At 40.9% G+C, this 17,749-nt stretch overlaps 1 long non-coding RNA gene across 1 annotated transcript in view; it reads left to right on the top strand.

Moving 5' to 3' along the window:
* Positions 1-17,749, top strand: part of LOC310677513 — a 574,807-nt gene that overhangs the window by 458,409 nt on the left and 98,649 nt on the right. The window lies entirely within an intron of this gene.

Here is a 17,749-nt window from a genome sequence, read left to right as displayed (position 1 = left end):
TTCTGTTTCGAACGCCAAACGTTTCAGGGGAGCTTTTGTCAATATTTGGCACCATTTTTGAGTGAATTTCCGAAAGTCAGAGTTTTGATGAAATTGTGACCCCGGGGCTTAGGGATTTTTTCAAAAAAATCTTTTTCTGCTGGTGATGTTGTTGAGGGCTGATTTCTTTTCCAGTGATAAAAAGCCGTCTGTTTCGACCGCCAAACCTTTCAGGGGAGCATTTGCAACCGTTTGGCCCAATTTTTGAGTGAATTTCCGAAAGTCAGATTTTTGATGAAATTGTGACCCCGGGGCTTAGGGATTTTTTGAAAAAAAAACTTTTTCTGCCGGTGATGTTGTCAAGGGCTGATTTCTTTACCTGTGATAAAAAGCCTTCTGTTTCGACCGCCAAACCTTTCAGGGGAGCATTTGCAACCGTTTGCGATCATTTTTGAGTGAATTTCCGAAAGTCAGATTTTTGATGAAATTGTGACCCCGGGGCTTAGGGATTTTTTCAAAAAAATCTTTTTCTGCTGGTGATGTTGTCAAGGGCTGATTTCTTTTCCTGTGATAAAAAGCCTTCTGTTTCGACCGCCAAACCTTTCAGGGGAGCATTTGCAACCGTTTGGCCCAATTTTTGAGTGAATTTCCGAAAGTCAGATTTTTGATGAAATTGTGACCCCGGGGCTTAAGGATTTTTTCAAAAAAATATTTTTCTGCCGGTGATGTTGTTGAGGGCTGATTTCTTTTTGTGTGATAAAAAGCCTTCTGTTTCGATCGCCAAACCTTTCAGGGGAGCATTTGTAACCGTTTGGCACCATTTTTGAGTGAATTTCCGAAAGTCAGATTTTTGATGAAATTGTGACCCCGGGGCTTAGGGATTTTTTCAAAAAAATCTTTTTCTGCCGGTGATGTTGTCAAGGGCTGATTTCTTTACCTGTGATAAAAAGCCTTCTGTTTCGACCGCCAAACCTTTCAGGGGAGAATTTGCAACCGTTTGCGACCATTTTTGAGTGAATTTCCGAAAGTCAGATTTTTGATGAAATTGTGACCCCGGGGCTTAGGGTTTTTTTCAAAAAAATCTTTTTCTGCCAGTGATGTTGTCAAGGGCTGATTTCTTTTCCTGTGATAAAAGCCTTCTGTTTCGAACGCCAAACGTTTCAGGGGAGCTTTTGTCAACATTTGGCACCATTTTTGAGTGAATTTCCGAAAGTCAGATTTTTGATGAAATTGTGACCCCGGGGCTTAGGGATTTTTTCAAAAAAATCTTTTTCTGCCGGTGATGTTGTTGAGGGCTGATTTCTTTTCCAGTGATAAAAAGCCTTCTGTTTCGAACGCCAAACGTTTCAGGGGAGCTTTTGTCAATATTTGGCACCATTTTTGAGTGAATTTCCGAAAGTCAGAGTTTTGATGAAATTGTGACCCCGGGGCTTAGGGATTTTTTCAAAAAAATCTTTTTCTGCTGGTGATGCTGTTGAGGGCTGATTTCTTTTCCAGTGATAAAAAGCCGTCTGTTTCGACCGCCAAACCTTTCAGGGGAGCATTTGCAACCGTTTGGCCCAATTTTTGAGTGAATTTCCGAAAGTCAGATTTTTGATGAAATTGTGACCACGGGGCTTAGGGATTTTTTCAAAAAAATATTTTTCTGCCGGTGATGTTGTTGAGGGCTGATTTCTTTTCGTGTGATAAAAAGCCTTCTGTTTCGATCGCCAAACCTTTCAGGGGAGCTTTTGTCAACATTTGGCACCATTTTTGAATGAATTTCCGAAAGTCAGATTTTTGATGAAATTGTGACCCCGGGGCTTAGGGATTTTTTCAAAAAAATCTTTTTCTGCCGGTGATGTTGTTGAGGGCTGATTTCTTTTCCAGTGATAAAAAGCCTTCTGTTTCGACCGCCAAACCTTTCAGGGGAGCTTTTGCAAACATTTGGCACCATTTTTGAGTGAATTTCCGAAAGTCAGATTTTTGATGAAATTGTGACCCCGGGGCTTAGGGATTTTTTCAAAAAAATATTTTTCTGCCGGTGATGTTGTTGAGGGCTGATTTCTTTTCGTGTGATAAAAAGCCTTCTGTTTCGATCGCCAAACCTTTCAGGGGAGCATTTGCAACCGTTTGGCACCATTTTTGAGTGAATTTCCGAAAGTCAGATTTTTGATGAAATTGTGACCCCGGGGCTTAGGGATTTTTTCAAAAAAATCTTTTTCTGCCGGTGATGTTGTCAAGGGCTGATTTCTTTACCTGTGATAAAAAGCCTTCTGTTTCGACCGCCAAACCTTTCAGTGGAGCATTTGCAACCGTTTGCGACCATTTTTGAGTGAATTTCCGAAAGTCAGATTTTTGATGAAATTGTGACCCCGGGGCTTGGGTTTTTTTTCAAAAAAATCTTTTTCTGCCAGTGATGTTGTCAAGGGCTGATTTCTTTTCCTGTGATAAAAGCCTTCTGTTTCGAACGCCAAACGTTTCAGGGGAGCTTTTGTCAATATTTGGCACCATTTTTGAGTGAATTTCCGAAAGTCAGATTTTTGATGAAATTGTGACCCCGGGGCTTAGGGATTTTTTCAAAAAACTCTTTTTCTGCCGGTGATGTTGTCAAGGGCTGATTTCTTTTCCTGTGATAAAAAGCCTTCTGTTTCGACCGCCAAACCTTTCAGGGGAGCATTTGCAACCGTTTGGCACCATTTTTGAGTGAATTTCCGAAAGTCAGATTTTTGATGAAATTCTGACCCCAGGGCTTAGGGATTTTTTCAAAAAAATCTTTTTCTGCCGGTGATGTTGTCAAGGGCTGATTTCTTTTCCTGTGATAAAAGCCTTCTGTTTTGAACGCCAAACGTTTCAGGGGAGCTTTTGTCAACATTTGGCACCATTTTTGAGTGAATTTCCGAAAGTCAGATTTTTGATGAAATTGTGACCCCGGGGCTTAGGGATTTTTTCAAAAAAACCTTTTTCTGCCGGTGATGTTGTTGAGGGCTGATTTCTTTTCCAGTGATAAAAAGCCTTCTGTTTTGACCGCCAAACCTTTCAGGGGAGCTTTTGCAAACATTTGGCACCATTTTTGAGTGAATTTCCGAAAGTCAGATTTTTGATGAAATTGTGACCCCGGGGCTTAGGGATTTTTTCAAAAAAACCTTTTTCTGCCGGTGATGTTGTTGAGGGCTGATTTCTTTTCCAGTGATAAAAAGCCTTCTGTTTTGACCGCCAAACCTTTCAGGGGAGCTTTTGCAAACATTTGGCACCATTTTTGAGTGAATTTCCGAAAGTCAGATTTTTGATGAAATTGTGACCCCGGGGCTTAGGGATTTTTTCAAAAAACTCTTTTTCTGCCGGTGATGTTGTCAAGGGCTGATTTCTTTTCCTGTTTCGACCGCCAAACCTTTCAGGGGAGCATTTGCAACCGTTTGGCACCATTTTGGAGTGAATTTCCGAAAGTCAGATTTTTGATGAAATTGTGACCCCGGGGCTTAGGGATTTTTTCAAAAAAATCTTTTTCTGCCGGTGATGTTGTCAAGGGCTGATTTCTTTACCTGTGATAAAAAGCCTTCTGTTTCGACCGCCAAACCTTTCAGGGGAGCATTTGCAACCGTTTGGCACCATTTTTGAGTGAATTTCCGAAAGTCAGATTTTTGATGAAATTGTGACCCCGGGGCTTAGGGATTTTTTCAAAAAAATCTTTTTCTGCCAGTGATGTTGTCAAGGGCTGATTTCTTTTCCTGTGATAAAAGCCTTCTGTTTCGAACGCCAAACGTTTCAGGGTAGCTTTTGTCAACATTTGGCACCATTTTTGAGTGAATTTCCGAAAGTCAGATTTTTGATGAAATTGTGACCCCGGGGTTAGGGATTTTTTCAAAAAAATCTTTTTCTGCCGGTGATCTTGTCAAGGGCTGATTTCTTTTCCTGTGATAAAAAGCCTTCTGTTTCGACCGCCAAACCTTTCAGGGGAGCATTTGCAACCGTTTGGCACCATTTTTGAGTGAATTTCCAAAAGTCAGATTTTTGATGAAATTGTGACCCCGGGGCTTAGGGATTTTTTCAAAAAAATCTTTTTCTGCCGGTGATGTTGTCAAGGGCTGATTTCTTTTCCTGTGATAAAAGCCTTCTGTTTCGAACGCCAAACGTTTCAGGGGAGCTTTTGTCAACATTTGGCACCATTTTTGAGTGAATTTCCGAAAGTCAGATTTTTGATGAAATTGTGACCCCGGGGCTTAGGGATTTTTTCAAAAAAAAAATTTTCTGCCTGTTAAGTTGTCAAGGGCTGATTTCTTTTCCTGTAATAAAAAGCCTTCTGTTTCGACCGCCAAACCTTTCAGGGGAGCATTTGCAACCGTTTGGCACCATTTTTGAGTGAATTTCCGAAAGTCAGATTTTTGATGAAATTGTGACCCCGGGGCTTAGGGATTTTTTCAAAAAACTCTTTTTCTGCCGGTGATGTTGTCAAGGGCTGATTTCTTTTCCTGTGATAAAAGCCTTCTGTTTCGAACGCCAAACGTTTCAGGGGAGCTTTTGTAAACATTTGGCACCATTTTTGAGTGAATTTCCGAAAGTCAGATTTTTGATGAAATTGTGACCCCGGGGCTTAGGGATTTTTTCAAAAAAACCTTTTTCTGCCGGTGATGTTGTTGAGGGCTGATTTCTTTTCCAGTGATAAAAAGCCTTCTGTTTCGACCGCCAAACCTTTCAGGGGAGCTTTTGCAAACATTTGGCACCATTTTTGAGTGAATTTCTGAAAGTCAGATTTTTGATGAAATTGTGACCCCGGGGCTTAGGGATTTTTTCAAAAAACACTTTTTCTGCCGGTGATGTTGTTGAGGGATGATTTCTTTTCCTGTGATAAAAAGCCTTCTGTTTCGACCGCCAAACCTTTCAGGGGAGCTTTTGCAAACATTTCGCACCATTTTTGAGTGAATTTCCGAAAGTCAGATTTTTGATGAAATTGTGACCCCGGGGCTTAGGGATTTTTTCAAAAAAATCTTTTTCTGCCAGTGATGTTGTCAAGGGCTGATTCATTTTCCTGTGATAAAAAGCCTTCTGTTTCGAACGCCAAACCTTTCAGGGGAGCATTTGCAACCGTTTGGCACCATTTTTGAGTGAATTTCCGAAAGTCAGATTTTTGATGAAATTGTGACCACGGGGCTTAGGGTTTTTTTCAAAAAAATCTTTTTCTGCCAGTGATGTTGTCGAGGGCTGATTTCTTTTCCTGTGATAAAAGCCTTCTGTTTCGAACGCCAAACGTTTCAGGGGAGCTTTTGTCAATATTTTGCGACCATTTTTGAGTGAATTTCCGAAACTCTGATTTTTGATGAAATTGTGACCCCGGGGCTTAGGGATTTTTTCAAAAAAATCTTTTTCTGCTGGTGATGTTGTTGAGGGCTGATTTCTTTTCCAGTGATAAAAAGCCGTCTGTTTCGACCGCCAAACCTTTCAGGGGAGCTTTTGTCAACATTTGGCACCATTTTTGAGTGAATTTCCGAAAGTCAGATTTTTGATGAAATTGTGACCCCGGGGCTTAGGGATTTTTTCAAAAAAATCTTTTTCTGCCGGTGATGTTGTCAAGGGCTGATTTCTTTACCTGTGATAAAAAGCCTTCTGTTTCGACCGCCAAACCTTTCAGTGGAGCATTTGCAACCGTTTGCGACCATTTTTGAGTGAATTTCCGAAAGTCAGATTTTTGATGAAATTGTGACCCCGGGGCTTGGGTATTTTTTCAAAAAAATCTTTTTCTGCCAGTGATGTTGTCAAGGGCTGATTTCTTTTCCTGTGATAAAAGCCTTCTGTTTCGAACGCCAAACGTTTCAGGGGAGCTTTTGTCAATATTTGGCACCATTTTTGAGTGAATTTCCGAAAGTCAGAGTTTTGATGAAATTGTGACCCCGGGGCTTAGGGATTTTTTCAAAAAAATCTTTTTCTGCTGGTGATGTTGTTGAGGGCTGATTTCTTTTCCAGTGATAAAAAGCCGTCTGTTTCGACCGCCAAACCTTTCAGGGGAGCATTTGCAACCGTTTGGCCCAATTTTTGAGTGAATTTCCGAAAGTCAGATTTTTGATGAAATTGTGACCCCGGGGCTTAGGGATTTTTTCAAAAAAATATTTTTCTGCCGGTGATGTTGTTGAGGGCTGATTTCTTTTTGTGTGATAAAAAGCCTTCTGTTTCGATCGCCAAACCTTTCAGCGGAGCATTTGTAACCGTTTGGCACCATTTTTGAGTGAATTTCCGAAAGTCAGATTTTTGATGAAATTGTGACCCCGGGGCTTAGGGATTTTTTCAAAAAAATCTTTTTCTGCCGGTGATGTTGTCAAGGGCTGATTTCTTTACCTGTGATAAAAAGCCTTCTGTTTCGACCGCCAAACCTTTCAGGGGAGCATTTGCAACCGTTTGCGACCATTTTTGAGTGAATTTCCGAAAGTCAGATTTTTGATGAAATTGTGACCCCGGGGCTTAGGGTTTTTTCAAAAAAATCTTTTTCTGCCAGTGATGTTGTCAAGGGCTGATTTCTTTTCCTGTGATAAAAGCCTTCTGTTTCGAACGCCAAACGTTTCAGGGGAGCTTTTGTCAACATTTGGCACCATTTTTGAGTGAATTTCCGAAAGTCAGATTTTTGATGAAATTGTGACCCCGGGGCTTAGGGATTTTTTCAAAAAACTCTTTTTCTGCCGGTGATGTTGTTGAGGGCTGATTTCTTTTCCAGTGATAAAATGCCTTCTGTTTCGATCGCCAAACCTTTCAGGGGAGCATTTGCAACCGTTTGGCACCATTTTTGAGTGAATTTCCGAAAGTCAGATTTTTGATGAAATTGTGACCCCGGGGCTTAGGGATTTTTTCAAAAAACTCTTTTTCTGCCGGTGATGTTGTCAAGGGCTGATTTCTTTACCTGTGATAAAAAGCCTTCTGTTTCGACCGCCAAACCTTTCAGGGGAGCATTTGCAACCGTTTGCGACCATTTTTGAGTGAATTTCCGAAAATCAGATTTTTGATGAAATTGTGACCCCGGGGCTTAGGGTTTTTTTCAAAAAAATCTTTTTCTGCCAGTGATGTTGTCAAGGGCTGATTTCTTTTCCTGTGATAAAAGCCTTCTGTTTCGAACGCCAAACGTTTCAGGGGAGCTTTTGTCAATATTTGGCACCATTTTTGAGTGAATTTCCGAAAGTCAGAGTTTTGATGAAATTGTGACCCCGGGGCTTAGGGATTTTTTCAAAAAAATCTTTTTCTGCTGGTGATGTTGTTGAGGGCTGATTTCTTTTCCAGTGATAAAAAGCCGTCTGTTTCGACCGCCAAACCTTTCAGGGGAGCATTTGCAACCGTTTGGCCCAATTTTTGAGTGAATTTCCGAAAGTCAGATTTTTGATGAAATTGTGACCCCGGGGCTTAGGGATTTTTTGAAAAAAAACTTTTTCTGCCGGTGATGTTGTCAAGGGCTGATTTCTTTACCTGTGATAAAAAGCCTTCTGTTTCGACCGCCAAACCTTTCAGGGGAGCATTTGCAACCGTTTGCGATCATTTTTGAGTGAATTTCCGAAAGTCAGATTTTTGATGAAATTGTGACCCCGGGGCTTAGGGATTTTTTCAAAAAAATCTTTTTCTGCTGGTGATGTTGTCAAGGGCTGATTTCTTTTCCTGTGATAAAAAGCCTTCTGTTTCGACCGCCAAACCTTTCAGGGGAGCATTTGCAACCGTTTGGCCCAATTTTTGAGTGAATTTCCGAAAGTCAGATTTTTGATGAAATTGTGACCCCGGGGCTTAAGGATTTTTTCAAAAAAATATTTTTCTGCCGGTGATGTTGTTGAGGGCTGATTTCTTTTTGTGTGATAAAAAGCCTTCTGTTTCGATCGCCAAACCTTTCAGGGGAGCATTTGTAACCGTTTGGCACCATTTTTGAGTGAATTTCCGAAAGTCAGATTTTTGATGAAATTGTGACCCCGGGGCTTAGGGATTTTTTCAAAAAAATCTTTTTCTGCCGGTGATGTTGTCAAGGGCTGATTTCTTTACCTGTGATAAAAAGCCTTCTGTTTCGACCGCCAAACCTTTCAGGGGAGAATTTGCAACCGTTTGCGACCATTTTTGAGTGAATTTCCGAAAGTCAGATTTTTGATGAAATTGTGACCCCGGGGCTTAGGGTTTTTTTCAAAAAAATCTTTTTCTGCCAGTGATGTTGTCAAGGGCTGATTTCTTTTCCTGTGATAAAAGCCTTCTGTTTCGAACGCCAAACGTTTCAGGGGAGCTTTTGTCAACATTTGGCACCATTTTTGAGTGAATTTCCGAAAGTCAGATTTTTGATGAAATTGTGACCCCGGGGCTTAGGGATTTTTTCAAAAAAATCTTTTTCTGCCGGTGATGTTGTTGAGGGCTGATTTCTTTTCCAGTGATAAAAAGCCTTCTGTTTCGAACGCCAAACGTTTCAGGGGAGCTTTTGTCAATATTTGGCACCATTTTTGAGTGAATTTCCGAAAGTCAGAGTTTTGATGAAATTGTGACCCCGGGGCTTAGGGATTTTTTCAAAAAAATCTTTTTCTGCTGGTGATGCTGTTGAGGGCTGATTTCTTTTCCAGTGATAAAAAGCCGTCTGTTTCGACCGCCAAACCTTTCAGGGGAGCATTTGCAACCGTTTGGCCCAATTTTTGAGTGAATTTCCGAAAGTCAGATTTTTGATGAAATTGTGACCACGGGGCTTAGGGATTTTTTCAAAAAAATATTTTTCTGCCGGTGATGTTGTTGAGGGCTGATTTCTTTTCGTGTGATAAAAAGCCTTCTGTTTCGATCGCCAAACCTTTCAGGGGAGCTTTTGTCAACATTTGGCACCATTTTTGAATGAATTTCCGAAAGTCAGATTTTTGATGAAATTGTGACCCCGGGGCTTAGGGATTTTTTCAAAAAAATCTTTTTCTGCCGGTGATGTTGTTGAGGGCTGATTTCTTTTCCAGTGATAAAAAGCCTTCTGTTTCGACCGCCAAACCTTTCAGGGGAGCTTTTGCAAACATTTGGCACCATTTTTGAGTGAATTTCCGAAAGTCAGATTTTTGATGAAATTGTGACCCCGGGGCTTAGGGATTTTTTCAAAAAAATATTTTTCTGCCGGTGATGTTGTTGAGGGCTGATTTCTTTTCGTGTGATAAAAAGCCTTCTGTTTCGATCGCCAAACCTTTCAGGGGAGCATTTGCAACCGTTTGGCACCATTTTTGAGTGAATTTCCGAAAGTCAGATTTTTGATGAAATTGTGACCCCGGGGCTTAGGGATTTTTTCAAAAAAATCTTTTTCTGCCGGTGATGTTGTCAAGGGCTGATTTCTTTACCTGTGATAAAAAGCCTTCTGTTTCGACCGCCAAACCTTTCAGTGGAGCATTTGCAACCGTTTGCGACCATTTTTGAGTGAATTTCCGAAAGTCAGATTTTTGATGAAATTGTGACCCCGGGGCTTGGGTTTTTTTTCAAAAAAATCTTTTTCTGCCAGTGATGTTGTCAAGGGCTGATTTCTTTTCCTGTGATAAAAGCCTTCTGTTTCGAACGCCAAACGTTTCAGGGGAGCTTTTGTCAATATTTGGCACCATTTTTGAGTGAATTTCCGAAAGTCAGATTTTTGATGAAATTGTGACCCCGGGGCTTAGGGATTTTTTCAAAAAACTCTTTTTCTGCCGGTGATGTTGTCAAGGGCTGATTTCTTTTCCTGTGATAAAAAGCCTTCTGTTTCGACCGCCAAACCTTTCAGGGGAGCATTTGCAACCGTTTGGCACCATTTTTGAGTGAATTTCCGAAAGTCAGATTTTTGATGAAATTCTGACCCCAGGGCTTAGGGATTTTTTCAAAAAAATCTTTTTCTGCCGGTGATGTTGTCAAGGGCTGATTTCTTTTCCTGTGATAAAAGCCTTCTGTTTTGAACGCCAAACGTTTCAGGGGAGCTTTTGTCAACATTTGGCACCATTTTTGAGTGAATTTCCGAAAGTCAGATTTTTGATGAAATTGTGACCCCGGGGCTTAGGGATTTTTTCAAAAAAACCTTTTTCTGCCGGTGATGTTGTTGAGGGCTGATTTCTTTTCCAGTGATAAAAAGCCTTCTGTTTTGACCGCCAAACCTTTCAGGGGAGCTTTTGCAAACATTTGGCACCATTTTTGAGTGAATTTCCGAAAGTCAGATTTTTGATGAAATTGTGACCCCGGGGCTTAGGGATTTTTTCAAAAAAACCTTTTTCTGCCGGTGATGTTGTTGAGGGCTGATTTCTTTTCCAGTGATAAAAAGCCTTCTGTTTTGACCGCCAAACCTTTCAGGGGAGCTTTTGCAAACATTTGGCACCATTTTTGAGTGAATTTCCGAAAGTCAGATTTTTGATGAAATTGTGACCCCGGGGCTTAGGGATTTTTTCAAAAAACTCTTTTTCTGCCGGTGATGTTGTCAAGGGCTGATTTCTTTTCCTGTTTCGACCGCCAAACCTTTCAGGGGAGCATTTGCAACCGTTTGGCACCATTTTGGAGTGAATTTCCGAAAGTCAGATTTTTGATGAAATTGTGACCCCGGGGCTTAGGGATTTTTTCAAAAAAATCTTTTTCTGCCGGTGATGTTGTCAAGGGCTGATTTCTTTACCTGTGATAAAAAGCCTTCTGTTTCGACCGCCAAACCTTTCAGGGGAGCATTTGCAACCGTTTGGCACCATTTTTGAGTGAATTTCCGAAAGTCAGATTTTTGATGAAATTGTGACCCCGGGGCTTAGGGATTTTTTCAAAAAAATCTTTTTCTGCCAGTGATGTTGTCAAGGGCTGATTTCTTTTCCTGTGATAAAAGCCTTCTGTTTCGAACGCCAAACGTTTCAGGGTAGCTTTTGTCAACATTTGGCACCATTTTTGAGTGAATTTCCGAAAGTCAGATTTTTGATGAAATTGTGACCCCGGGGTTAGGGATTTTTTCAAAAAAATCTTTTTCTGCCGGTGATCTTGTCAAGGGCTGATTTCTTTTCCTGTGATAAAAAGCCTTCTGTTTCGACCGCCAAACCTTTCAGGGGAGCATTTGCAACCGTTTGGCACCATTTTTGAGTGAATTTCCGAAAGTCAGATTTTTGATGAAATTGTGACCCCGGGGCTTAGGGATTTTTTCAAAAAAATCTTTTTCTGCCGGTGATGTTGTCAAGGGCTGATTTCTTTTCCTGTGATAAAAGCCTTCTGTTTCGAACGCCAAACGTTTCAGGGGAGCTTTTGTAAACATTTGGCACCATTTTTGAGTGAATTTCCGAAAGTCAGATTTTTGATGAAATTGTGACCCCGGGGCTTAGGGATTTTTTCAAAAAAATCTTTTTCTGCCGGTGATCTTGTCAAGGGCTGATTTCTTTTCCTGTGATAAAAAGCCTTCTGTTTTGACCGCCAAACCTTTCAGGGGAGCTTTTGCAAACATTTGGCACCATTTTTGAGTGAATTTCCGAAAGTCAGATTTTTGATGAAATTGTGACCCCGGGGCTTAGGGATTTTTTCAAAAAAACCTTTTTCTGCCGGTGATGTTGTTGAGGGCTGATTTCTTTTCCAGTGATAAAAAGCCTTCTGTTTTGACCGCCAAACCTTTCAGGGGAGCTTTTGCAAACATTTGGCACCATTTTTGAGTGAATTTCCGAAAGTCAGATTTTTGATGAAATTGTGACCCCGGGGCTTAGGGATTTTTTCAAAAAACTCTTTTTCTGCCGGTGATGTTGTCAAGGGCTGATTTCTTTTCCTGTTTCGACCGCCAAACCTTTCAGGGGAGCATTTGCAACCGTTTGGCACCATTTTGGAGTGAATTTCCGAAAGTCAGATTTTTGATGAAATTGTGACCCCGGGGCTTAGGGATTTTTTCAAAAAAATCTTTTTCTGCCGGTGATGTTGTCAAGGGCTGATTTCTTTACCTGTGATAAAAAGCCTTCTGTTTCGACCGCCAAACCTTTCAGGGGAGCATTTGCAACCGTTTGGCACCATTTTTGAGTGAATTTCCGAAAGTCAGATTTTTGATGAAATTGTGACCCCGGGGCTTAGGGATTTTTTCAAAAAAATCTTTTTCTGCCAGTGATGTTGTCAAGGGCTGATTTCTTTTCCTGTGATAAAAGCCTTCTGTTTCGAACGCCAAACGTTTCAGGGTAGCTTTTGTCAACATTTGGCACCATTTTTGAGTGAATTTCCGAAAGTCAGATTTTTGATGAAATTGTGACCCCGGGGTTAGGGATTTTTTCAAAAAAATCTTTTTCTGCCGGTGATCTTGTCAAGGGCTGATTTCTTTTCCTGTGATAAAAAGCCTTCTGTTTCGACCGCCAAACCTTTCAGGGGAGCATTTGCAACCGTTTGGCACCATTTTTGAGTGAATTTCCGAAAGTCAGATTTTTGATGAAATTGTGACCCCGGGGCTTAGGGATTTTTTCAAAAAAATCTTTTTCTGCCGGTGATGTTGTCAAGGGCTGATTTCTTTTCCTGTGATAAAAGCCTTCTGTTTCGAACGCCAAACGTTTCAGGGGAGCTTTTGTCAACATTTGGCACCATTTTTGAGTGAATTTCCGAAAGTCAGATTTTTGATGAAATTGTGACCCCGGGGCTTAGGGATTTTTTCAAAAAAAAAATTTTCTGCCTGTTAAGTTGTCAAGGGCTGATTTCTTTTCCTGTAATAAAAAGCCTTCTGTTTCGACCGCCAAACCTTTCAGGGGAGCATTTGCAACCGTTTGGCACCATTTTTGAGTGAATTTCCGAAAGTCAGATTTTTGATGAAATTGTGACCCCGGGGCTTAGGGATTTTTTCAAAAAACTCTTTTTCTGCCGGTGATGTTGTCAAGGGCTGATTTCTTTTCCTGTGATAAAAGCCTTCTGTTTCGAACGCCAAACGTTTCAGGGGAGCTTTTGTAAACATTTGGCACCATTTTTGAGTGAATTTCCGAAAGTCAGATTTTTGATGAAATTGTGACCCCGGGGCTTAGGGATTTTTTCAAAAAAACCTTTTTCTGCCGGTGATGTTGTTGAGGGCTGATTTCTTTTCCAGTGATAAAAAGCCTTCTGTTTCGACCGCCAAACCTTTCAGGGGAGCTTTTGCAAACATTTGGCACCATTTTTGAGTGAATTTCTGAAAGTCAGATTTTTGATGAAATTGTGACCCCGGGGCTTAGGGATTTTTTCAAAAAACACTTTTTCTGCCGGTGATGTTGTTGAGGGATGATTTCTTTTCCTGTGATAAAAAGCCTTCTGTTTCGACCGCCAAACCTTTCAGGGGAGCTTTTGCAAACATTTCGCACCATTTTTGAGTGAATTTCCGAAAGTCAGATTTTTGATGAAATTGTGACCCCGGGGCTTAGGGATTTTTTCAAAAAAATCTTTTTCTGCCAGTGATGTTGTCAAGGGCTGATTCATTTTCCTGTGATAAAAAGCCTTCTGTTTCGAACGCCAAACGTTTCAGGGGAGCTTTTGTAAACATTTGGCACCATTTTTGAGTGAATTTCCGAAAGTCAGATTTTTGATGAAATTGTGACCCCGGGGCTTAGGGATTTTTTCAAAAAAACCTTTTTCTGCCGGTGATGTTGTTGAGGGCTGATTTCTTTTCCAGTGATAAAAAGCCTTCTGTTTCGACCGCCAAACCTTTCAGGGGAGCTTTTGCAAACATTTGGCACCATTTTTGAGTGAATTTCTGAAAGTCAGATTTTTGATGAAATTGTGACCCCGGGGCTTAGGGATTTTTTCAAAAAACAGTTTTTCTGCCGGTGATGTTGTTGAGGGATGATTTCTTTTCCTGTGATAAAAAGCCTTCTGTTTCGACCGCCAAACCTTTCAGGGGAGCTTTTGCAAACATTTCGCACCATTTTTGAGTGAATTTCCGAAAGTCAGATTTTTGATGAAATTGTGACCCCGGGGCTTAGGGATTTTTTCAAAAAAATCTTTTTCTGCCAGTGATGTTGTCAAGGGCTGATTCATTTTCCTGTGATAAAAAGCCTTCTGTTTCGACCGCCAAACCTTTCAGGGGAGCATTTGCAACCGTTTGGCTGCATTTTTGAGTGAATTTCGGAATGTCAGATTTTTGATGAAATTGTGACCCCGGGGGTTAGGGATTTTTTCAAAAAACTCTTTTTCTGCCGGTGATGTTGTCAAGTGCTGATTTATTTACCTGTGATAAAAAGCCTTCTGTTTCGACTGCCAAACCTTTCAGGGGAGCATTTGCAACCGTTTGTGACCATTTTTGAGTGAATTTCCGAAAGTCAGATTTTTGATGAAATTGTGACCCTGGGGCTTAGGGATTTTTTCAAAAAACTCTTTTTCTGCCGGTGATGTTGTCAAGGGCTGATTTCTTTTCCTGTGATAAAAAGCCTTCTGTTTCGACCGCCAAACCTTTCAGGGGAGCATTTGCAACCGTTTGGCACCATTTTTGAGTGAATTTCCGAAAGTCAGATTTTTGATGAAATTGTGACCCCGGGGCTTAGGGATTTTTTCAAAAAAATCTTTTTCTGCCAGTGATGTTGTCAAGGGCTGATTTCTTTTCCTGTGATAAAAGCCTTCTGTTTCGAACGCCAAACGTTTCAGGGGAGCTTTTGTCAACATTTGGCACCATTTTTGAGTGAATTTCCGAAAGTCAGATTTTTGATGAAATTGTGACCCCGGGGCTTAGGGATTTTTTCAAAAAAATATTTTTCTGCCGGTGATGTTGTTGAGGGCTGATTTCTTTTCGTGTGATAAAAAGCCTTCTGTTTCGATCGCCAAACCTTTCAGGGGAGCATTTGCAACCGTTTGGCACCATTTTTGAGTGAATTTCCGAAAGTCAGAATTTTGATGAAATTGTGACCCCGGGGATTAGGGATTTTTTCAAAAAAATCTTTTTCTGCCGGTGATGTTGTCAAGGGCTGATTTCTTTTCCTGTGATAAAAGCCTTCTGTTTCGAACGCCAAACGTTTCAGGGGAGCTTTTGTCAATATTTGGCACCATTTTTGAGTGAATTTCCGAAAGTCAGAGTTTTGATGAAATTGTGACCCCGGGGCTTAGGGATTTTTTTCAAAAAAATCTTTTTCTTCCAGTCATGTTGTTGAGGGATGATTTCTTTTCCTGTTTCGACCGCCAAACCTTTCAGGGGAGCATTTGCAACCGTTTGGCACCATTTTTGAGTGAATTTCCGAAAGTCAGATTTTTGATGAAATTGTGACCCCGGGGCTTAGGGATTTTTTCAAAAAAATCTTTTTCTGGCGGTGATGTTGTCAAGGGCTGATTTCTTTACCTGTGATAAAAAGCCTTCTGTTTCGACCGCCAAACCTTTCAGGGGAGCATTTGCAACCGTTTGCGACCATTTTTGAGTGAATTTCCGAAAGTCAGATTTTTGATGAAATTGTGACCCCGGGGCTTAGGGTTTTTTTCAAAAAAATCTTTTTCTGCCAGTGATGTTGTCAAGGGCTGATTTCTTTTCCTGTGATAAAAGCCTTCTGTTTCGAACGCCAAACGTTTCAGGGGAGCTTTTGTCAATATTTGGCACCATTTTTGAGTGAATTTCCGAAAGTCAGAGTTTTGATGAAATTGTGACCCCGGGGCTTAGGGATTTTTTCAAAAAAATCTTTTTCTGCTGGTGATGTTGTTGAGGGCTGATTTCTTTTCCAGTGATAAAAAGCCGTCTGTTTCGACCGCCAAACCTTTCAGGGGAGCATTTGCAACCGTTTGGCACCATTTTTGAGTGAATTTCCGAAAGTCAGATTTTTGATGAAATTGTGACCCCGGGGCTTAGGGATTTTTTCAAAAAAATATTTTTCTGCCGGTGATGTTGTTGAGGGCTGATTTCTTTTCGTGTGATAAAAAGCCTTCTGTTTCGATCGCCAAACCTTTCAGCGGAGCATTTGTAACCGTTTGGCACCATTTTTGAGTGAATTTCCGAAAGTCAGATTTTTGATGAAATTGTGACCCCGGGGCTTAGGGATTTTTTCAAAAAAATCTTTTTCTGCCGGTGATGTTGTCAAGGGCTGATTTCTTTACCTGTGATAAAAAGCCTTCTGTTTCGACCGCCAAACCTTTCAGGGGAGCATTTGCAACCGTTTGCGACCATTTTTGAGTGAATTTCCGAAAGTCAGATTTTTGATGAAATTGTGACCCCGGGGCTTAGGGTTTTTTTCAAAAAAATCTTTTTCTGCCAGTGATGTTGTCAAGGGCTGATTTCTTTTCCTGTGATAAAAGCCTTCTGTTTCGAACGCCAAACGTTTCAGGGGAGCTTTTGTCAACATTTGGCACCATTTTTGAGTGAATTTCCGAAAGTCAGAGTTTTGATGAAATTGTGACCCCGGGGCTTAGGGATTTTTTCAAAAAACTCTTTTTCTGCCGGTGATGTTGTCAAGGGCTGATTTCTTCTCCTGTGATAAAAAGCCTTCTGTTTCGACCGCCAAACCTTTCAGGGGAGCATTTGCAAACGTTTGGCACCATTTTTGAGTGAATTTCCGAAAGTCAGATTTTTGATGAAATTCTGACCCCAGGGCTTAGGGATTTTTTCAAAAAAATCTTTTTCTGCCGGTGATGTTGTCAAGGGCTGATTTCTTTTCCTGTGATAAAAGCCTTCTGTTTCGAACGCCAAACGTTTCAGGGGAGCTTTTGTCAACATTTGGCACCATTTTTGAGTGAATTTCCGAAAGTCAGATTTTTGATGAAATTGTGACCCCGGGGCTTAGGGATTTTTTCAAAAAACTCTTTTTCTGCCGGTGATGTTGTCAAGGGCTGATTTCTTTTCCTGTGATAAAAAGCCTTCTGTTTCGACCGCCAAACCTTTCAGGGGAGCATTTGCAACCGTTTGGCACCATTTTTGAGTGAATTTCCGAAAGTCAGATTTTTGATGAAATTCTGACCCCAGGGCTTAGGGATTTTTTCAAAAAAATCTTTTTCTGCCGGTGATGTTGTCAAGGGCTGATTTCTTTTCCTGTGATAAAAGCCTTCTGTTTTGAACGCCAAACGTTTCAGGGGAGCTTTTGTCAACATTTGGCACCATTTTTGAGTGAATTTCCGAAAGTCAGATTTTTGATGAAATTGTGACCCCGGGGCTTAGGGATTTTTTCAAAAAAACCTTTTTCTGCCGGTGATGTTGTTGAGGGCTGATTTCTTTTCCAGTGATAAAAAGCCTTCTGTTTTGACCGCCAAACCTTTCAGGGGAGCTTTTGCAAACATTTGGCACCATTTTTGAGTGAATTTCCGAAAGTCAGATTTTTCATGAAATTGTGACCCGGGGGCTTAGGGATTTTTTCAAAAAACTCTTTTTCTGCCGGTGATGTTGTCAAGGGCTGATTTCTTTTCCTGTTTCGACCGCCAAACCTTTCAGGGGAGCATTTGCAACCGTTTGGCACCATTTTTGAGTGAATTTCCGAAAGTCAGATTTTTGATGAAATTGTGACCCCGGGGCTTAGGGATTTTTTCAAAAAAATCTTTTTCTGCCGGTGATGTTGTCAAGGGCTGATTTCTTTACCTGTGATAAAAAGCCTTCTGTTTCGACCGCCAAACCTTTCAGGGGAGCATTTGCAACCGTTTGCGACCATTTTTGAGTGAATTTCCGAAAGTCAGATTTTTGATGAAATTGTGACCCCGCGGCTTAGGGTTTTTTTCAAAAAAATCTTTTTCTGCCAGTGATGTTGTCAAGGGCTGATTTCTTTTCCTGTGATAAAAGCCTTCTGTTTCGAACGCCAAACGTTTCAGGGTAGCTTTTGTCAACATTTGGCACCATTTTTGAGTGAATTTCCGAAAGTCAGATTTTTGATGAAATTGTGACCCCGGGGCTTAGGGATTTTTTCAAAAAAATCTTTTTCTGCCGGTGATCTTGTCAAGGGCTGATTTCTTTTCCTGTGATAAAAAGCCTTCT

Source organism: Podarcis tiliguerta (assembly GCF_965153285.1).
Source record: "Podarcis tiliguerta genome assembly, chromosome: 5".
NCBI classification, from domain to species: Eukaryota; Metazoa; Chordata; class Lepidosauria; order Squamata; family Lacertidae; genus Podarcis; species Podarcis tiliguerta.
Note: the sequence above shows the minus strand (reverse complement) of the source record. Positions and strands in the feature narration are given on the sequence as shown.